The sequence below is a fragment of the Crotalus tigris genome, unplaced genomic scaffold (assembly GCF_016545835.1).
Source record: "Crotalus tigris isolate CLP2741 ecotype Arizona unplaced genomic scaffold, ASM1654583v1 scf7180000017887.1893490, whole genome shotgun sequence".
NCBI lineage: Eukaryota > Metazoa > Chordata > Lepidosauria > Squamata > Viperidae > Crotalus > Crotalus tigris.
In genome coordinates this window covers 257,811-280,443 of record NW_024096704.1, presented here as the reverse complement: position 1 = coordinate 280,443, position 22,633 = coordinate 257,811, and the positions used below count along the sequence as shown (strand labels likewise).

At 38.0% G+C, this 22,633-nt stretch overlaps 1 protein-coding gene across 1 annotated transcript in view; it reads right to left on the bottom strand.

The window, feature by feature from the left end:
• The window catches only part of TET2 (tet methylcytosine dioxygenase 2), a 74,827-nt gene extending 53,506 nt beyond the window's left edge, over positions 1–21,321 (bottom strand). The window contains exon 1 of the mRNA XM_039343986.1: positions 20,552–21,321. The gene's annotated coding sequence lies outside the window, so the exon portion shown is untranslated. The remainder of the gene's footprint in view (positions 1–20,551) is intronic.
• Between the last annotated feature and the right edge of the window lie 1,312 nt (positions 21,322–22,633).

The window sequence follows — 22,633 nt, the reverse complement described above, 5'->3', positions numbered from 1 at the left end:
AATGACCACTGCTTTAATCTAAAGATCAAGGCACCACCAGAGTTCCACAAATGTGCAAAGTAAGAAAGCCACATTAGCCAAAGGAGGCTCAACACATCACATACATTGTTTCTCTGCGGTCACAAGGGATACTATAATTAGCCTATTCTCTTACCACAGAGAATACCACTGCTCTTACCACTGCTTACCACTCTTACCACTGTTATTTTATATTATTATTGAAAGTAAGGGCAGACAAGCTCTTTTTTTCCCCCACAGTCAAATTAAATTACTGTGAAAGAAACATAGTCAAGTCTACAGACCTTCATCTTTGGGGTACTGCAGGGTTCAATACTCTCTCCCCCCCCCTTTGTTCAACAACTACATGAATCTGCTGAGCAGCTCATCCAGAGCTTGGTATCAGTATCAGTATTGATGATACCCAATTATACATCTCAACCCAGTGTAACATATATGGATACTCCGTGCTTCTAATGTATGGATGTTGTGCAAGTCTGGATGGGAGATGCATCTCCACATTCAAGAACACATTTGGGCAGCTGTGGTCATAAGATCCTTTCTACAGATCCCTCTAGCATGCCAATTGTGCCCATTCCTGATCAGAAGGCCCTTTGGACAGTCACCGCCCTATCACTGCAAGTATGGACTACTGCAATGGCTATATTTTACGCTGTCCTGGAAAATCACTAGGAAACCGTAGCTAGTTCAGAATGTGCATGCCATAGTAGACCCATGTGACACTTTAAACTGCATTGGTTGCAATTAGCTTTCTGAATGAAATTCAAGATGATGGCTATTACATATAAAGCCTTTTCTGGCACAACGCTTGGTTATTTGAGGGACTACCTATTTCTGAATAGTTGCACTTCAGGTTCTCTCAATTAAACAGAATCTAGTGGAATCTTAGAAGTATACCTTCATTTTTACAACACCTGTCTTCTGCACCTACCCCCAGATATGGTGCCAACTGTGGGGATGTTCCAGAAGGCTTTGAAAATCTGGTTAGTTATTTTATATGGGTTGGAGTGTGGTTTTTTTTTTTTTTTGAGAGGTGGGGAGGAACATCTCCTTGTTTTTTCATTTTATTGTTCTAGTTTTATTTCCAGTAATCCTCAGTTTATGATCACAGTTGGGACCAGAGCTTCTGTCATTAAAGGAGGTGCTTGTTAAGTGAGTCATATTCAGTTTTATGACCTTTTGCCACAATTCTAGAGCCGAACACTGGCTTATTAACTGAATCATGCAGTCATTACATGAATCTGGCTTCATTGACTTTGCTTGTTGGAAGCCAGCTTGGAAAGTGAGAAATGTTGATCATGTGACCCCAGCATGCTACAACCTTTGTAAATATATGCTGGTTGCCAAGCACACAAATTCTGATCATGTGACTGGGGGATGCTGCGATAGTTGTGTGAGTACCAGTCATAAATCACTTTTTTCAGCAGCATCATAACTTTGAGCAGTCGTTAAATGAATGGTTTTAAGCCAGGGAGTACCTGTAGAGTGTACAGTGCAGAAAAAAAATACCCATCCATGGTTGCTGTAAAGATTACCATTATTTTGTGCCTTTCAATAAGCAGTACAGTACTGAACCAAATTATTGCTTATCACCAAGATATTTTCTCAACTTGAAGCTCAGTCTTTTAGATCCAGACTATCTCAGCCCCAGGACTTCACTCCAGCTTAAAGTTACTAAGCTTCTTTTTCTCTAGGGTTCTCAATGAAGATTTAAGTGAAGATTTCAGGTATTGACTGGTAACTTCTTCATGAACAACAAAAGCTGTACATCAAATTGTGACCAGTTCTGCATTTTTAAAATATAAAAATATAACAGGAGGTTCTGATGCACTGCTTCTTCTTTTTCCTTTCTCTCCCTGAATAAGTATGCAGAATTATCCCAGTTACCATATCATACAGCAGCAGCTGAACTGAGCTATTTTTAGAACATATCTTCACTCGCATTTTATGTAGCGTCAAGGAAAACCCGAGCAAAGCTCAGAAATATCAAGGGTCCAGTTCAAGTGCATTCCATTTAAAATAAAGAGACCACCCATGTGATCATACTACCATTATATTCCATCTTATGCTACTACTCAGTGTTTGTTTCAAGAGCATTTCAGCTCTTTAGCAAGGAGACAGTCATTATACTAACCACTGCATTCACAGTGCAGTTCCTATAGCAACCATCTTATTAAAGCAGCCATCTGCTTTAAATATTAAACTTTGCAAGCCCATCACTGCTGGCTTTAAAATAATATCACATGTTCATGAAATATTAAAATGGGAAACAAAGGAGTGCATGCAAGAATATCTTTCTGGAATATTTGTAATGTCTGCTGGAATTTCCTGGAATTTGTTTCAGCTCTTTAGAAATGTAAGATTATAGTAGACCTTTACACAATATCTTTAACAATCACATCTTTTATATTCACAGAGCTGATTTAAGCAATCAAATGGACAAATTTCAAATTGTTTCCCAATGATCTAACTTACTTACGTAGCAACTGTTTGTATTATTCATTGAGGGGGTTTTTTTCTGTTTAAAATGTGGCAATTTCATTCTTGACATTTCATACTTTTTGATTATTGAAGGCTCCTGTGCATCTTTTCCTACAATTCTAGAAAATCTTATGCTCCAAACCTCAGAAATCAAAGCCCAGGAAAAGGATTCTGCTTTTATATTTTTAGTCCATTCTGCTTCCATCACTCCTTTTCCCAAGGTTATCTAACTCTAGATGTTCTTTTCAAAAAGTCAGAAATAAGCTTACTCAAGGACTATTGCAGAAGGAATGAACTATGCAGGACTTTCAGAAGAACAGGTTTATATCCCAGACTGCTAGATTCTAACTACTGAAATATCATCTGTCGGAAGATGGTGCTTTTATTTATAGTTCAAGAACTCAGCAGTCTACATATGAAAAGCCATCCTCCGAAGCCTTCTAGCATGTCTTCAGATCTGTTCAATGATATCTTTTCTATAGAAAGAAAATTATTGTATAAAACTGGCTTCTAAACATAATCCTTCAATAGCTGCAGCTCACTTCTGTTACAGCAAAAGGACGGATCATTCAAGCTTAAGGTGTGGTTTTGCTAAACTTGCTGGACAAGATTTCTTTCTTCCTTTTTATTGTTTAGATGACAAACCCATGATGACATCTGTATTTATTCTGAGACATAAATCTAAACTGACACGTAGCAGTTGCTTTTGCAAATCTAAAAAGATGTATTTTTCCCTCTGAATATTGCCTGAATCCCGTTATACTTTGTAGATTATTACTACTAATAGAAAACTACTTCCAAAAATATGGATTACTTCTACATGGGAGCAAGGTGTTGTGCTATGTCAAGTTATTGTAATTTGGTCCTTGTCAGCCCTGATACAGCAGCCCTGCTTTACATTTTATGAAATGTTTCCTGGTAGACTAATATAAGGGTCAGAATCCTCAGACAAATTAATTATTTCATTATAGATGCACTAGGTTGCTACTCAGACTTTCAAACAACGAAGAAGATACCAAATCATGTATAGAATGTATATCCTTGACAGTTTCTCACACATACTGAATAAATAAAAGCCTACATATAGAAATACCCTTCTCTTACCAGTCTATTTTTGCACTTAAAGTGAATCTCTTTCCAATGTAGAAATATTCAAATTTAAAATCCCCACTTTCAAGCTCAAGTGACTCAATAAAACACACATAAAAATAGACAACTTGCATCTGCTGCTTGTAAAAAACTGGTCCTACATGTGTCCCTAAATAGCATAACTTTTAAATCTTTTTATTATCTTTAGAGACAATTTATACCTTCATCAAGACTGATGAAATTGTTGAAATGCTGAATATGATTTTAAACACTGCCTCTTTGGAAATCTAGATGTACTAAAATAGCCACACAATGAAAACAAAAGAGTTGAATCCATGATATATCCTAGACTGAGATTTATTAACTTCAAAAATACATAGAAAAACTTGCAAATATGTTCTGATGCTACCAAAAATATAAAGCCCTTGAAAATTATACAATTCCTCAAAAACAATAAATTGTATTATCAGTAGCATTTGGTCATAATTATTCTAAATGTATGCTTTACAGAATTGCATTTATTACAGGAGTTTGTGAAAAGAATAACAGATAAACTCAATCTGCACTGAATTTTGTTGGGTAAAAAGTTGTACTATATTACTGTACAGTTGATGGATTTTAATATTCTGCTTTTACTGAAATAGTAGTCATTTTGTTTTCTATTTACCGAGTTGCAACTATGTTGTTTTAAAATAATACATTACTTCAAAGGCTCTTGAGGTCAGAAGAGTGATGTAAAATACTTCCAGTATTACATGTCTAGCCAGAAATAAGTCTCATTAAGCTCAGTGAAGCTTCCTTCGTGGTTCACAATTACAGCCTTCAAACATTTAATTCTGTGCAAATGATTTTGCCTTTATTATTCCTGAATCTTAAGGGACTTTACAATTGTATCTTCAAAACTATTTGATTGAGATAGTGAACTAATGCTTTAAAATATAGTCTTTTGTAGCAGGGCTCATACCATTTAAAAATAGATAAATACCATGGGATGCCAGCAATGCATATGCCATTGGTTACCTAATTCATATAAAACAACAGTTGAAACAGTGAACTTATTTTAGCAAATAAACTAATGGGATCAGCAGAGATTCATCTCCACAGTTTGCATATATTTAAAGACACTGAACACAACAAATCTGAGGAAACAAAAGATATGATAGAGATGTTAATTACTAAAATGTATGGAAAATGACAAGAATATTTCATGTTCTGAACTTATCATAGATTTTGCCCTTGAACTTTTCCAGTTTAATGTACAATTTCATAAGCTTTTGATAACAGCAGTGCCAACTTTATCTCATAACATTTTATTCTGTTTTTGAATACTTCCATTTAAAGTAAGAATAAAATGTGTTGCTGATTTTCTTTCAATATATATTCTGAAACAACTAAATGAGATACAAGGATGTAATGGAATTGCCAACCATCTACAAACTGAATTCATTTGAACGAACATCCAGCTTGAAGCTTCCTCTGTCAGTTGTAATGCTAAGCTATAATGATTAAATTCATTCATGGTATCAATGACATTCTACCTTCAGAACTTCTAAATTAAGGTATAAGTATACCACATTTCTTACAAAACTTCATATAATAATGCTTTACACACACCCTTTTATGGGATACTATATGGATGCTGGACTAATTAAGGGTTCAACATTAGGGCAGTGCAAATCCTTTGAAAAAAGTATTTTGCCTAGGGCAGAAGTCTATACAAAGAACATTTCTTCAAATTAATAAAACAGCCATGCCTTTTTAAAAGCATGCACAGCTGTTTCATAAGCTGCTCCTTGGTTTCTGAATGAGTACATAAGCACATCCCTTTTGCTCTTTAAAGGATCCACACAGTCATATTCAGTGTATATATTTGTTAACTTCAATGACTGTTGTTCATTCAAGGTATGATAATGTTGGGCAACATTTGCATTAGTCATTTACATTTCCCCCTGCATTAATTTTAATCTAATACCATAATAGCTAACACTTATATTTGAAAATCAGTATTAATTTAAACATTACATTTAAGGTTACATCCATGATGAGCTACAAAACATCTCTAATATTTACTTTTACAATTTATGTTACTTTTACAATTTAAAAGTGGCAAGAAAGAATATGAATTATGTTACTACAAAAATAACACTGAAAATGTAAAACTGGTACCAGGAGTGAAAACAAAAATAAATGTATTATGACAACAAGTTGTTTTTTAATATGCTATAAGAAAAGAAAAATCTGTTATGACTATATCTATAAATACAAGAGGCCACCTTTTCTTATCATTAACATGGCATTCACAATAAACTTTTAGGATTTTTCACAGCATGTATGGAACCTTAACATATGGCAAATGAGTTGATTAACACCCACTGGTTTCATTATTACCACAGGTTGTGTAAATCCTGCATGATTTCCAGTGAGACTTCTAATAACTACATATGATCCTGCACAATATTCAGCATGCTGCACGCAGATCAAGTCTGTTGCAGATGAAGTCCTCTACATAGCTTATAGCTTGGGCAAATATTTGCATTTGCATGCAGCTCTTCCAGTCTTTCTTTTCAAAATACAGTTTAAATATCAAATATATTTTAATAACTAAGATCTTTTGAGAAAATGATCTTTGTTGCTATAATGTTCACAAAATATTCTAAATCACAAAAGCTTACAGTACAATACAGAGAATATATCATTACATTTATTCCATATTCCTGATGCTTTTGCTCATGACACCGAAAATAGCTGCAAAAAGGAACATTATCTACTCAGGTATATCTAATGTGGAGTTTCCCAGGCTCTGCTTTTTTTCTCGTCCAACAGTTTTGCTGAGACTACACCAACATCTGCGATCCAGATCATTTGGTCAGCCTCATACTGTACTTGTTGGCTGTTACATAACCAGTCTTAGGAATTCTGGGATCATGTTTGTAAACATAGCCATGTGTGCGCGGCCACGTTGTCAGATGACAAAATGACCTGGAGCTATAGCTCTGGAGGTACTCTGACCTGACATGGTTTATACATCTAAGCTATCTTTGTCACACAGAATAATGTGAAGTTCTATTTAAGGTCAATGAGTTCTCTTGTCATAGTTGATAAGACGCTGTCAAAAATTTGTCTTAAAAACAATTAACTTTATTTCTAATTCTAAAATGTTGTAAGTTCAAGGAAAGGCTTAGGCCTCTGCTTTCTTCCATTACAATTAGCTTTTTAAAACAATTTGCACTTAGAGAAAGAAGATTAATCCAAAGAAAAACATTCAGCCTTATTTAGCAAATGATATAGAAAATATTTTAACAATTTCTGGTCAATTTTAATGTAGCTAATTATAGTCAATTTGTTGTAAAATACAAATGGTCCATTGCTAAATCTCACCTTTCAAGGAAAAAATATCTTTAAAAAAGCTATTATAATTAGTACAAATGTTTTACTAATGGCAAACAAACCTGGCAACATTTCTTTAACAAACATAGCAACAAAAGGAACCCTAATTTTTAAAACAACTCAAATATTAGACATTACCTTTACTATTTTCTTGTATTCTATTTACTAAATGGAAGTGTTTTCAACATTGAAGTTTTCATATCCACCATTTATCTTATAATAGATTAGTGAGATTATCATAGGATTATTTTATTTCAACGTGTTCCACAGGGCTACCCATGGTTTAGTAAAATCTATCTATCTATCTATCTATCTATCTATCTATCTATCTATCTATCTATCTATCTATCTATCTATCTACTTACCTCCTACCTACCTACCTACCTACCTATGTCTTATTCCATTAGTTTGAAATGTCACAAGCTTATTTTTTTAGACAACAAGAAGTGAATAAGTATGTGATTATGCATTGTTACCTTTATTTTATATGTATTTTTTAAAAATATTGTTTTTATGCTTATATATGTGTGCTACCCATATGAACTGGACATCCTTATAAATTCTCTCTCTCTCTCTCTCTCTCTCTCTCTCTCTCTCTCTCTCTCTCTCTCTCCCTCCCTCCCTCCCTCCCTCCCTCCTTCTCTCTCTCTCAAATCTACTGAGCATGAGTAATTTATACCAGCAGTCCCCAACCTTTGCAGCTTGGTGACCCAACTGGAGGGGAAACGAAGAACTGGGCTGCCAACTTGCACAAATCAAGCTGCATGTGTGTGCCGGTGCGCTAGCCCATAGCTCACATAGCCTGGTTGCGAATAGACCATGGTCTGGTAATGGGTCATGGCCCAGAGGTTGGGGACCCCTGATTTAGACTATTTAAATCTGGAATAAGGAAAATCTAAAGCCTTCATATCAAGCCAAGTCAAGGACTCTCACTTGTCTCACTCACAGAGCAGCAGTGATCATGTGTTATGATAACAGAGTATAATAAATTAAAAGGGATTTTTAAAACAGTAGTCATTCAATAAAGTTACTTAAAGGGTAGAAAATGTAATAAGATATTGCATACCTATGTTTGTTTTAATAAATACTTTAAAGAACAATTAAAACTATTACTCTTGGCATAGTTTCAAAATCAAGTCCCACTGAAGGAAGGAGGTTTTTGAGAATTAAATATATTTATGTGCTTGCATGATGGCTGGTACTAACAGTTCTCTGGGCGTGCCACATAAAATATGTATGGCAAGTTGGCTCAAAAGTATTATAATTTGTGGCTTGCTTTTTAAATAGGAGAAAGCACTGACTGCTTTAATAATTATAAATTGGTACTATCCTGTCCATCCCACTGGCCTTATACACACTAAACATTCTAGCTAAAGAGAATCCCAATATAATAATAATAATAATAATAATAATAATAATAATAATAATAATAATAATAATAATAATAAATAATACAGGCTTTTAATGACAGATTACATTCCTGCTTTCCAATATCCTTTTTTTCTTTTATTTATAGCATCCAAATATATTGCAGCTCTGGTTAACATATGCCAATTGGATTGTGCCATACTTTTTACAATCCCCAAATCAGAATGTACGTATCCTGACTTTGTAATTGCAGACTTTTTATTAGCCTTTTTGGCAAGCTGAAACAAATATTTACTCACTATGTCACACAATCTCTAGCTTGCACTGCCCAGTTCTGTGTCAAATAGTGACGCTTCTATTTTTGGCTCACCACAGATGACCTTATTGTATGCTACAGAGCCGAGTATCACCAGAACAAGTTTTTGTTTTAAAGGAAGGCAATTTCCCCATCCCCCACCCTCCAAGAATATATATCATCCAGCCTGCATTAAATAAATGAGGATTGTGGGCAGTAGTGAACAATACACTAGAAACTGTAGACTACTGCAGACTAATGCTGTTAACCAATGATATGTTGTGCCTGCTTGGATTCTGGGAGGGTGTTTGTAAACAGTGTAGCCATGTGCGCAAAGTCCACGTGGTGTCTTTACTCTGCCTGGATCTGAAGAAACGCTGAATAGGGCAAAACAAATACTCAGTCCATAGTAGAACAGAGGCAATACATCTTACAATTTTTACAGAAAGGTCAGTCCTGGAAGGTATTTGAATTCTGGAAGCACAACAGACATTTTCAATACTAGTTTTGTTGTCCTCACTCTGAAACAAGACCAAACTGAGTACCGATCTTCAATGATTACTAAATGGGTTATATGAAGGCAGACTACAATGTAAATATATCTAATGCCAGAATAGATAAAAAAGATAAGCAAAAAGTTGCAAGGGTTACCTGTGCTTTGAGGGAGTGGGGATTAAAATTATCAGTTGAAACAAAAAGCCTGGAATTTATTTTATTATTTATTAATGGATAATAGAAATGGATTCTTTACTCTTACCAAAAGATTAGTCCTTCAGTGATGGAAAGATAAATTTATGGGCCATACTCAGTGGATTGAAGAGCTACTGTAATGTTACTATATGTACAATGTGTGTACATGTTGTTTATTACCATAGATTATATATGGGAATTATAATGAAATAAAGTCTGACTTTATTTAAATTGTTGCATCAAATTTTATGTGCAGTACATACATATATTGTGAGAAACTCTTATAGAGATACTTTTGGTTAACATTTTACTTTCTTCTTTGCTAATGTTTTATTAAATAAAGTGTGTTTTTGTGTACACACATTAATTACACTGTGTACATGTATAACAATGATAGTAAAACTTTGAACGTAGTGAGACTAAAAGCTCTGTCCTGTGAGTCAGGCATAAGGCATGGGCAGGATACTTAGCAGTTGAATTCAACAGATCTTACTCCCTGATAACTAAAATAAGAATAAAGTTTTATTTTTTTCCCAAGAACTGAGTTGTTCCAAAAGATGTTTACAGTAGAACTTTAACACACTAAAAAATATTCAGATTCAGCTGTAGAGTTTATATTTATTTGGGAATATTTGCTTTCAGCTAACTTCATTATGAATTGGGATAATTCATAATGGGGATTTTTTTTTGTTGTTTAAAGCCATTATTCCTTACAGATAGTCCTCGACTTTCAACCACAATTGCGCCCCAAATTTCTATTGTTAAGCAAGGCAATTTTTGTCTCATTTTGCAATCTACTTTTACCACAGCTAAATTAATCTCTGCAGCTGTTCAGTGACTCATGTGGTCATTAGGCAAATCTGGCCTCCCCATTGGCTTTGCTTGTTGGGAGCTGGCTGGGAAGGTTACAAATGGTGATCACATGACTCTGGGACAGTGCAATTGTCATAAACGCATGCCAGTTGCCAAGTGCCCAAACCATGGGGTTGCTGCAACGGTTGTAAGTGTGAAAGTCATAAATCACTTTTTCAGTGCCGTTGTAACTTTGGTCACTAAATGAATGGCTGTAATTCGAGGGTTACCTGTATTTTCTTCACTTCTGTGAAACTAAATGTTTGAGTATTCCTACTTTCCTACTCTCAGGTGTTTTCAGGTTCAATACTCTGGAGAAGGGCTCCTATAATAAATGATTTGTATTTATTTTCCATAAATGCTCCTTGTATATTTTCCATGTTCCAGTTCAACGGAAGCATTGACTACACACATATTTTCAATGGGTTCTGTTCCCTTCCAATATAAGAAGTTTTTGGAGTTATCTTTAAAGTATGGAAAATACAGACATGGAAATAGGATGATTACTAATCTACCACTTCTATCCAAACCTCTGTATATTATTAACCATTCTTTATTTAATGTTATTGAAAAATAAAACTTCAAAGTATGTTTTCTGCTCAAGGTTCAGACTAAAGTCTTCAAAATTCAACCAGAAAGAGACTGAAAGCTACTCTAGTCCATATCAATATGGGATAAAAGATACACTCAAGAAAATTATTATATACTGTATAGCTATAGCCACAATGCCTTTCATCCAAATTTGGCAGCCTGCTTGGCAGCTTACTGTCTAATATATTGTATTAGACCTAAATATCACTGCCATTTGGGATACACTATAGTTTTCTTAAATACCTCAGGCAAATAAACAAAACAATTTACCTCAATTGTAATTACACCAATGGCAAAGCACTGTATAATATACATTACTGCTGTATTATTACTGACAATAATCATAATATAGACACATGAAAGGCCCACAGTCTGTCAAGACGCCTAATCAATTTATTAATGCTTTTCAGGCCACCATCTGTTGAAAAGCAAGATTTAATTTCCTTCTAATGGAGATTCATTCGAACATGGGCAGCGAGATATACTAAGTATTCTAAATGAGTCCATCAGCCTTGTGATTCTATAAAGATGTGCACAAGATCCACTGACTATCAAGTTCTATAGTCCATATTCTCTATGTCAAACAAACTCAGTTATTTCACAATTGTTCAGATACTACAGGCTTACTACAATGAGATAACCTAAAGGAAAACTGTTTACATTATTTGAACAAAAGTGGATGATAATGAAAAAACTCAAAATATGAGGGCAATTTGGAAATAAACCTCTGTTTGATTATCAATGACAGACACTCGCAGATACAGAATTTTTATTATACACACTAGCAAACTACAATATTCCATTACTTTTTGACCTAATTGCCATTCAAATTGAGGCATTTGTCATAACATCTTACAAGGTTTGAAATTCCTTAGTAGTAGTCACTCGATGACAAATCTGGGCTATGGGGTGTGTTTGTTTGTGTGTGTGTGTGTGTGTGTGTGTGATCAAAAACATCCCAATGAAAATGCTTCAAAAGTTCTTGGGTGCATCTAGCAGTGTGCGGGCATTATCATGAACCAACACACCAGAAGTATTGCCATAGAAAATCCTGCCAAATGTGGGAAGCCAAAGGAGTACTGCAAGTGAAGTTCATGGAGCCTGGTTTGACCATCAATTCAGAAGTCTACTGTGAAACGAAAACTCAGATGAGCCATCCATAACAAGAGTTGGGGCATGCTGACTTCTGGTGTGGGGTTGGTTCATGATAATGCCCGCATATCGCTAAATGCACTCAAGAATTTTTGAAGCAGTTCCGTTGGGATGTTTTTGATTAACCCTTCCCCATAGCCCAGATTTGGTGACTACTACTAAGGAATTTCAAACCTTGTAAGATGTTATGACAAGTGCCTCAATTTGAATGGCAATTATGTTGAAAAGTAATGGAATATTGTAGTTTTCTAATGTGTATAATAAAAATTCTGTATCTGCGAATTGCCCTCGTACAATAGAAAGTTCTGGTTTTGCAGAACTTTGCAAGTTATATCGTGGCATGCCAGGATAGGAGAATCTCTTGTTTATAAATCCCTATCCATCAGTGGTAGATAATATCTACCTTAGCCATCTAATACTACTGTATACTGGATATTCCTAATGATATAAGTCCTTATCAAGTAGCTTTCTGTATAATAGAAGAATCTAGAAAATAGTTTGCCTAAAGTCACAGTTCATAAGTTCATTAGTATATAAATGGAAGAATCAAATTGGATAACTCCTCTTTAATATTTCAAATTCTTAGTAACTAATATAGATCAGGACTGACAGAGGTTGGTGCTTATCATTCATGCAGCTAAGTTCTGGAAGTGGAAAATAGCATCTCAGCTCCAATGCAGAGAAAACACTTTTCAATTCTGTACAATACACAATATAGAATCAGTAATATCAGGACCATTTAAAAATAAATTCTTAACTAAGTAAAATACTGTATATATGCTGTTACCTGCAAGTCTTAATAATAGTAGATATACATATGCAAAAATCCTTTTAGTTTCTATCTAGTCATATGATTACTGTATTTCTGATTCAGACTGCAGTAAATTTTTTATGATTCATAATGCATCCCACTGCGTTTCAGAACCAGCATATCAAGCAAATTGCCTTTTTCAATGATGTCACAGCTCTAAGAATTGGCAAAATGCATTTGCAGCAATCAGGAAACAGAAATAAATCAATAATTTTATCTTGTTAGACAAATTAATTTGTGACTGTAGCCTTATGTTTCTTAGATAGTTATCAATTCTTTTTGAAACTGACCACCTAAAAATGATTCAAAAGTCTTTAAAAGACTAAGAAGGAAACACAGAGTAGAGATATGATTGCACTATTCAAATAGTGTGTCGAACTCGATTTCATTGAAGGTTTCATCAGGGTTGTGGTTGACCTTGAGGGGCCAGGGTGGGCATGGCCGGGGTGGCCATAGTGGGGGTGGGCATGGCTGGGGTGGGTATGGCCAACTCAACATTGTTTGTGTTGAGGGGTGCCTGTGGTAGCCCAGGTGGGGCTGGGGGGATCCATTGTCTCCAGCTGAGGAAGATGAGACCAGGATGAGTACTATACCCTTGTCCACCAGAGAAGCCTTGCTGTACCCCTCAGGACTTGCAGAGGACCCCAGTGATGCAAGCTGCCCAGAACCCTGGGCAGTGGAGGGCAAGCGCCTAGTCCAGCCTTTCCCAAGGGGATTGCCAGCTGAGCTTACCTTCTCCTCGAGGCTGCTGCTGATTGGCTCGCTCTCCTTGGCCAAGTTGCAGGAAGGCAAAATGTGTGGGTCAGAGGGAGGCCCACTCCCTCTCCCTGCGAAGAGACCCGACTTTGTAACCAAAGCATCCTCAGCGATAGGATGGGAGACCACAAGGAGAGGCCAGGAGGAGGGGACAAGGGGATGGCAAAAGGGCAGCAGGGCTGCTAGTGGCCAAGTGCTAAGGCAGGACTTTCCTCAGACCCTTCCTCCCTCTCATTATAATTTTCCTTCCTTCCTTCCTTCCTTCCTTCCTTCCTTCCTTCCTTCCTTCCTTCCTTCCTTCCTTCCTTCCCCCCTTTTCTTCTTTTTCCTTCCCTCTTCATTTTCCTTTCCTTCTTCTTCCTTCCCCTCTTTCCTTCTTTGCTCTCTTCCCCTCTTTCCTTCTTTTTCTTTGTCATTCCTCTTTCACTTTCTCCTTTCCTGTCCCTTCTTGGATGCTCAAATGCAAAAGGGGAAACTTGCCTCGTGATCAAATGCCACTTTTGCTAGTAGATGGTGGCCACTTAAAAGACTGAGAACAAACCAGGCTCAGTTTATCCCGTGCTTGCATTTCGTGGGGTCATCTACAGACAACAGTACAGCAAAACTGTCAAAATGGTGGCTCCCTCCCTCCCTCCCTCCCTCCCTTCTCATTCTCATCTCTTTCCTTCTTCCATGCTCAGGAAAGGGTGGTGGGAAGGGGAGAGATTGCCAGTACTGCTGCTGTCCCTACTGCCACTGGCAGTCACTATCCCACATGAGCAGAGCTGGTCTTGGTGAAAGGGAGGCCTCATGGCTACGAGGCTAGGTCAGCAAGCAGGCCATGGAGGTGCTGGTAGGAGGGGGGGGGTGGCGCTGATCTACAACCATCTACATCCATCAAAGCCAGAACATGCTCAGCCTTAGATCCATGGGGCAGCCCTGGAATCAGCAAGGAGCTGTCCCACCACCTCGGCCCTGCCCTCTGGGTGTGCACGCAGGAGGCAACCAGTGTTGGTGTCCTGGGTGAAGTCAGCCTGTGGGGCAAGACAGCCAGCAGGGATGCCAGACTCCACCTGCTCACTGTCTCTTGCAAGCGTGCCCAGGGGGCAGGTTGGGGGCACCTGTCGCTAATTCCAGGGCTGCCCCATGGATCTAAGGCTGAGCACATTCTGGCTTTGATGGCTGGCATTAGGTTGTAGATCAGTGCCCAGTCAGCCTGGGCCAGGCCAAGGTGCCGTTGGCCGGTCCTTCGCTGTTCCCAGAGCAGGTCCCCGGGCCAGATGGAACACAGGGTAGGCCAAATCCAGCCCACGAGCCTTGTGTTTGACATGTCTGTATTAAAGAGATACACAGATGGTCATAAATTATTACCCCAGACTGGAGGACATGGAATAAAGAACTATATAGGAAATCAAATTACACTTAGATGTGATGAAAACCTTCCTAATACCATAAAAGTCGGACAGCTGAACATGCCGCCTGGAAAAGAAGCATTCATTTCACTGGGTGCATTTAAATTGAAGTCAGACAGACATCCATTGTGAAGCTTTAATTGGGATTTTTGAATTAACCAGAGGGATGGCCTTCAGGGCCTCCATGACCCTTTCTATGATTATGCAAATATACAGATGGAAATGCTGTAACTTAGAGTTGGCCAGTAATAACCCATATTAAAGTGAGAAAGCTATCCTATAACAATGGAAATCCTAGGGGGAAAAAGTCTGAAGCTATAGCTGAGTGAGGTCATCCAGAGTAATTACAGATATAGTAAATCTAGACTATCTTCACTCACAAAAATATAACTACTAATTTTTGATAGGCCAAAGACTATTTGGCAGTTACTGTTGAGCAGTTTACAGCATTTTGTCATATTTATTTTCAACAAGATTTAATAAGTAGTGTTATATTGCTCAATATAATGATATATATGTAATGATAGTGGTAATATAGCAGTTGGTATAGCAAAAGCACTTTATATACTGCTTCATAGTGTTTTACAGCACTTTCTAAGCAGTTTACAGAGTCAGCACAATACCCCCAACAATCTGGGTCCTCATTTTACCAACATTGGAGAAATGGAGGGCTGACTCAACCTTGAGACGCTCAGGATCAAACTCCTGTAGTGGAGGCAGAATTAGCCTGCAATACTGCATTCTAACCACTGTGTCACCACAACTCTTCAATATACTTACTTTCATGAAGTAATATAATTTTCTAATTCCAGGGCCAATTCCAAGAGTCGAGGTGGCGCAGCAGTTAGGGTGCAGTACTGCAGGCCACTTTAGCTGACTGTGTTCAGCAGGTCAGGGGTTCAAATCTCACTGGCTCAAGGTTGACTCAGCCTTCCATCCTTCCGGGGTAGGTAAAATGAGGACCCAGATTGTTGGGGGCAATGTAAATATATATATACATTGCTTACTGGTGTACACTGCTTAGAGAGTGCTTGCACTTAAAGCGGTATATAAGTCTCATAAATAAATAAATTTCCACCTGTGTATTGCACATTTGGATGTAACATGAAGGTTAAGAAAGTAACACACTTGAACATAAAATTTTAGCAGAAGAATAAAATATACATGAAATAAATATCAAGAATCTGTATGGTCTTGCTAGGATTGGCATTTTCATGGACATAATGGATATTATTTTTTAAAAAAATTGATAGAGCTTAAGCTCATTGTCCAAGAGAGCAAGATCATTATAACTATAAAACATATATGGTTTGTTATCTTTATGAGCTTTCTGTTGTTGGGTTATTTTTAAGAGTTTAAGGAAAGTAGTATATTTAATAACAGCTAAACCATAAGGAAAAAGCCAGTCAACAAATCCATTAATTACATATAGAGATTTGTTTGTAAAAGAATAAGGTTGAAAAGCTGTTCCTGCTGAATTATGAATATGGTTGTCATATAAAAATTATCCTTAAAATAAGAATAATATATAGTATAAAACTTTTGCGAATATTAATTTTAACAACTTTTTATATCTGTTTGAATTTCAAACGGGCAACCTATTAAGTTTATATTTCTTCTGTGGTATTTACTGCCAAGAAAACAATTATTCAGACTTTCAAAAGTAATTCTGAGTAAAGAAACTTCATGAACTCTCTATAATCATAAAGTAGAAAAGGATTGTGGTCAGAAATTAAAGGCTAGATATATAGTAAAAATAAACTTTAATCAAGTTGTACAGTTTGTACAGTTTGAAGTATTCATTTTATTCAGTAAAATACACATAACTGTGAATTTTGTATTTTCAATGGAATCTTAATGGTAAAAATGTTTTTGACACCAACAATAAAGCTACTACAGTGTAGGAGTTAAGATGTTGTACAAGAACTGGGGAGACCCGTCTCCCTGCAGCTCACTGCATAATTTTGGGCCAGTAACTCCCATTTGGACTATGTCATAGAATTGTTGTTGCTGTGAAGAAAATGGAAGGAGAATTCCTGAACAATATGTAGGCTATAAAGTGAGTGAGTGAGTGAGTGAGTGAGTGAGTGAGTGAATAATAGCAGCAAGCCCAAAGCACATTTATTTGCCAAAACCTTCCTAGCCATGTTGTATAGATATTCTGAATGTCATTTTCCCAATAAATTTGGATGGCGTCAGCTTCAGGATAGTTAAAAATTGAAAAGAAAGATTCATTGACTGCAAGTAGAATTTGCTTAAATCATTATGTTAACCAATGATAAAATTATTGTTTACAATAATAGTTCATGAAGCGCAACATTTTTGGCTTCATGAGCCAGAACATCAAAGCAATAGTTTCATATTGTTCCAGAACAAGAACAGTGCAGTTATCTTATGCTTAGTGGAAAAAAAAAATCACTATTTTTAACCTATCTGGTAAAAAAAAATTTAAAAAAGTAGTATATTCCTTTCCCCCCCCAAAACACATACATTCTCTCTCTCTCTCTCACACACACACACGTGTGTGTGTGTGTGTGTGTAAAATATAAAGTAAAGTAAATATCCACAAAAAGCTCTGTAAGATGTTTCATACCATGATAAAGCCTTTTTCTACTAAAGAAAAGCTTTCAATGGCATTCTGTGATAAGAAGGAAATATTTTAAATTTCTTACATTGATATCTACTGTATACACTAACTGTATATTTGTGTATTCTTTAGGACTTCAAGAACACTGGACTCACCCATTTCAGATGGAGAACATCTGTTTATTTCTTTACAGCCAAGGACCATATAGATAGTCACAAAATTTGTGCAGGCGCTAATTAAAAACTAGAAGTGTTTGAGGGAAGGGTTTAAAGATGCCATCAAGTATTAATTTTGGTGGAAAGGCAATAAAAAGTTATCTCCAAATTAAGAAAAAATAACATTCTCTTAAGATTCTAAACAGAGTCTCTTCTAATCTGTCAACAGAGAACAACAACCAACCTCAAAAGAAACATGAGGAACATGTAGAGGAAGCTTGGGAGGAAATAAGCATGAAAAAACAACTAAAAATTGATGAGCATGTTCTGCCTGAACCCCAGGATTGGACACAGGTTCCTGTCAGTTTAGTTTCAGGTTAAAGCAGAAAACAGTGAGCTGGAAGTAAATATTTTACATGTACATTGGTATTAATACCCAGACATATCTCTATGCAGCCATGCATGTGAAATTCACAACAGTAATTGAGGACATGGACTGTATTGTAATGCACAGGATCATTGTGTATACTGAGTTCAAGTATGATCTTCAATCAATCCTTTTTTCTAACTAAAAAAGGCAGGGTGTGGGCAGAAGCATTCAATATCCAAATATTTGAAAATTTTAACACCTAAGTTTCAAAGAAGCTTGATACATACATTTAACAACATTGTGATCAATTCAGTGGTTGATAGAGAAGCTCAGTGTACCAAGGAACCATAAACATCTTTCTTCAAAATAGAACTCTGAACACCTATCTATAATTTATATAATTCAAATAAATCTAGCAACTTCTATTGCTGTTTTTGAGAAAGAAGGGGAAATGCTCATTCTTAAGTTCACAGAATAATTGCCAGCATACTGTAACTGAAACAGTCGAATGAGTTTTATCTCAGCCTTTTAAGGGTGTACTCTAAAAAGTCAGCAGTTTGTTAACTTCAAGAAGGATGGCAAAATTGAGAAAGGTGACTTTCAACAGGTAATGTTTTGGGGATAGCTGGTAATGTGAATTCCTTTGCCTTTTATCAGTCCTATAACAGACCTTTTGTGATCATTTGTCACCATTAACAACTATCTGCTGCATTTGTTTAACAAATAAGCCCTGTAATGTCCCCTTCTTCACTGAAGGTGCCATCACAAAATACACATTCAATTAAGCAAATGAATTTACAAGCTACCACTATTCTGTCTTCCCACCCCCTTTCCAATGTTAGCTTGCCATTAAAATGCAAATACAATGGCCTCATTAGCTGACAAACAATACCCCTGCCTTTCTCTAACACAGAGAGATTTCTCTTCATTTTAAAAATATGAAACAAATCTCTATCTTACATCACTTGCCATGTTGTAGTATCAGATTTTGCATCTGCATATGCTCACTGTGGAAGGGGAGGGAGGAAACACTCAAAATGAGATCATTAAGAGTGGATGCATCTGTAAGCCTCAGTTCAGTTCCCTTCCTTCCTTATCTCCAACCCCCACGAACAGTCACAAAAAGAATACTGTACCCATGATAGAGAGCTGAATCCACATTTTTCTCTCGACAAAGCTGACATACACATAAATTAGCTTTGGAGAAAAACTTAGCTCGATTGAAACAATGTTATAAAGGCTTCCATTACAGGTCCAAAGTATCAGTGAAGAGGTAGGTGGCTTGGGATTCTTTTTCGTGCTAAAATGAAACATTCTGCATCTGAATGGAACACTCCTCGCCAATATTATTTATGATCGAGGTTGTCACGAGGCCATCATTTTTGAGGGACGCGTGTTTCCGTGTTTTTCTGGATGCCACATGGAAACAGGCCAGCAGTTATTATGACAAAATATTAAAGCCATAATATAGATAATGGAGACGATACTGTTAAATGGAGGGGGGGGGAACCCTTATGGTTTCCTATTCCGTTCTTCTCTTCTAGGATGGCACCTCAGTTTCCTCAGGCGCGCTGACCTTCTAGTCCTCAAAACTCCACAAATCCCCCTCTTTTCTCCCCTTCGGCCACCTCCCCCCTCCCCTTGCATTGCGCCTGTCTTTGTGTCTGCTTGTCACTCACCGGTAAACCAAAATGAAGGTGCAGTCATCAAAAATACAAAGCCAGGAGAAACGTTTGTATAAATAATAATAAAAAATTCGCCCAGCTATCTTGCTTTCTGCCCCAGCAAACATAACACTCAAGATACTTCTCTAGAAAGAGTTTGCTTTCTCCTGAAAGATCACACACCCACTTCAAAAAAAAAAACCAAAACAAAACACGATAAATTCTGAAAAGTTTTGTCCAGCTAACCCAGCCATTGATTTCCCCGGGGTTTTTAAAGTGCTCCCACACACCCCACTTAGGAAACGCTTTCCAGAATAAAGCCAGAGATGGAGAGGTCCGCACGTGTGTGAACGAGAAACATATATTTAAAGGGCGGAGGAAGGGAAAGAAGGAAAAAAAAAAAAAAAGGAGAAGCGCAACTTAAATAAAATGAAGAACTTTCTTAAAATGACAAGAGTGACTTCCCTGGAAACGGACGGAAATAATCAGCCACCCGTCCACGGTTGCGGAGCAGGGCTCAGTCGCAAAGTTCTCAAGGCGACGGCGACGCGTACAGAAAACGGGGGAAGAGAAACGCGCGAGCGATCGAGGAACCTCTTTTAAACCTTCGCTTTAAAAATCCTACTTGACAGCCTTGTTTCTATTTGACACCTGTAATTTTCTCTTCTCTCCTCGCCCCCCTCCCACCTTTGTACTTAGTACTGCAGGCTTGGAGAGTTGAGTGAGGGGCTTCCCCCATTTTTTCCCCTCAAAACTGTCTTTAAGTCATGCCACAAAGCTCGACAGATAACGCAGGGAAGGGAGAGGCTGAAGAAGGCAGGGTAAATGAGAGAGAGAGGGAGAGAGAGAGAGAGAGAGAGAGAGAGAGAGAAAGAACGTGAGAAGGGCTCTGACCTCCTTCGGCAGTCCCTCCGCCTCGTCGACTCCAGCCAAAGCAATCTTGCCTGCCTTCGATCCAATCCTAAAGGGCAGCCATCTTGCTTCCTTCTGCTCCTTTACGAAAGCAGCCTTGCCTCCGCATCAATATTCATAAGGCCGTTTTGACGTCTGTTCTCTCATCACTCGATGAAGCCCCAGCGACGATCCCACTGCCGGACGTGACTGCCATGCGAACGAGTTCCCAGACCCACCGGGAAGAGGAGGGAGAGGTGGAAGGGGACGACCCGCCGCTTCTGCCGGCTCCGGGGCGGGCGAGAGGCCGGCCACCACAACTGTCTCCTGGGGGGGGGAAGCCCCTTCTGCTGGGCCTACCCAGGAAAAGCCAAGAACTGCTTCCCGGAAAATCTTTTTATGGGGATGGGAATTATTTCACAAACTTGCCCGTCCAGGGTGCACAGTAGACTCTCTAGTATTGGGGGCGAAGGTTGCAAAGTCCGCAAAGCTGCGGACTTTGCAAACTTTAGGGCGGAGAAATAGCTTGGAAAGGGAGAAACACCAGGGAAGAGACCGGTCTCCGAAAACGAGTGCTGGCTGGAGCTCCAGCCGCGGGAGACAGTTGCAAACAAAGGGCTCAAAACAAGGAGCTGTCATTCCTAACAGATGTTGTTTCCTGGTGGGCGGGAGGGGTGCTGGGGACACACGCATCCTCGCTCCCTTTAAGCAGAAGGAAGCTTTCACAATGGCTCGCTGCCAAGCGTCATCCCACTCGCAAGCCCCGCCCTACAATTTCCATAGTCAGCGCTCATTGGTGGCGAGAGTCTCCGGGAAAACTGGGAGTCTCTTTCAAAGGTTGCCTCGGAACTTCCCCAAAGTTGATGAGGTCTCGCTTAGAGTAGCTCCTTGTGACTTAGTTGTGCTGGTCGAATGGCACACGCGTCCTTTTGTGCCACTTCCCTAATCTCTATACATTCCCCTCCCTCTCCCCCGCCCCCCACTATTCTTGCACGGAAAGCCTATCCTTCGCCCAACTTTCTTTCCAAGCCAGTTTTATCGAAAATCCAGCATGAATACTTTCTGGCGAATTTAATATTATAAAACCCGGAAAAATAGGTGGGGGGGGGGGGGAAATCGAGATTTAACTATTGTCTTTCATTGGGCAGAAAGTCCAAGTCGGTGCAGAGAATGACAAACTGGCAAAACTGGTATAGGGTAAAAAAAGGACGTAAGTTTGGGGTTCCTTTTGCCAGCGGTCCTTGTTTTGAACTGCAAGTTGATATTAACATTTTCTTAGCAGTAACATACAGTTGATTACAACTTTAAGGAGATGAAGAAAATGAAATAATAGATTTCTGTCAAAATGGTCCACAAAATGTTTCAATATTTTATATTAGAATGCTTCTATGGTTTGTTTTTATTGTCTATCAAACCTAAGCAGAACAGTAATATGGTATGGAAATCTTTCGACTATAACAATTGATAACTTTGTATAGACAGCGTAGCATCGAAACGAAGTAATTTGGAGATGCACGTTGTAACTAGGAATAACTATTATTTTATAAATTGTTGATAAGCGCTCTTTTGAGATTTAATAGATTTACAGCACAATCTCACAATTGCTTATCTGGGAATGCACCAGACCTTTTTCTGAATATATCGATCTAAGGTGTGCTATTAATGCTTTGCTACAAAAGATTACAAGTAATGCCATACAAGGGTAAGCAACCTTGGCTCTTTTATGACTCGTGGACTTCAACTCCCAGAATTCCTGAGCCAGCCATGCTGAGGGGAAAGGGAGAGGTTTCCAAGCTGAGCCATGCTGGCTCAGGAATTCTGGGAGTTGAAGTCCACAAGTCATAAAAGAGCCAAGGTTGCCTACCTCTTCCATATACAATTACAATAGATTGTAAGTTATGTATTATTCTGTAAAGATGGAAGACAGTGGTAGAAACAACCTGCCTCCAGAAGCAGTAAATGCTCCAACACTGGAAGTTTTTAAGAAGAGACTGGACAGCCATTTGTCCGAAATGGTGTAGGGTTTCCTGCCTGAGCAGGGGGTTGGACTAGATGACCTCCAAGGTCCCTTCCAACTTTACTATT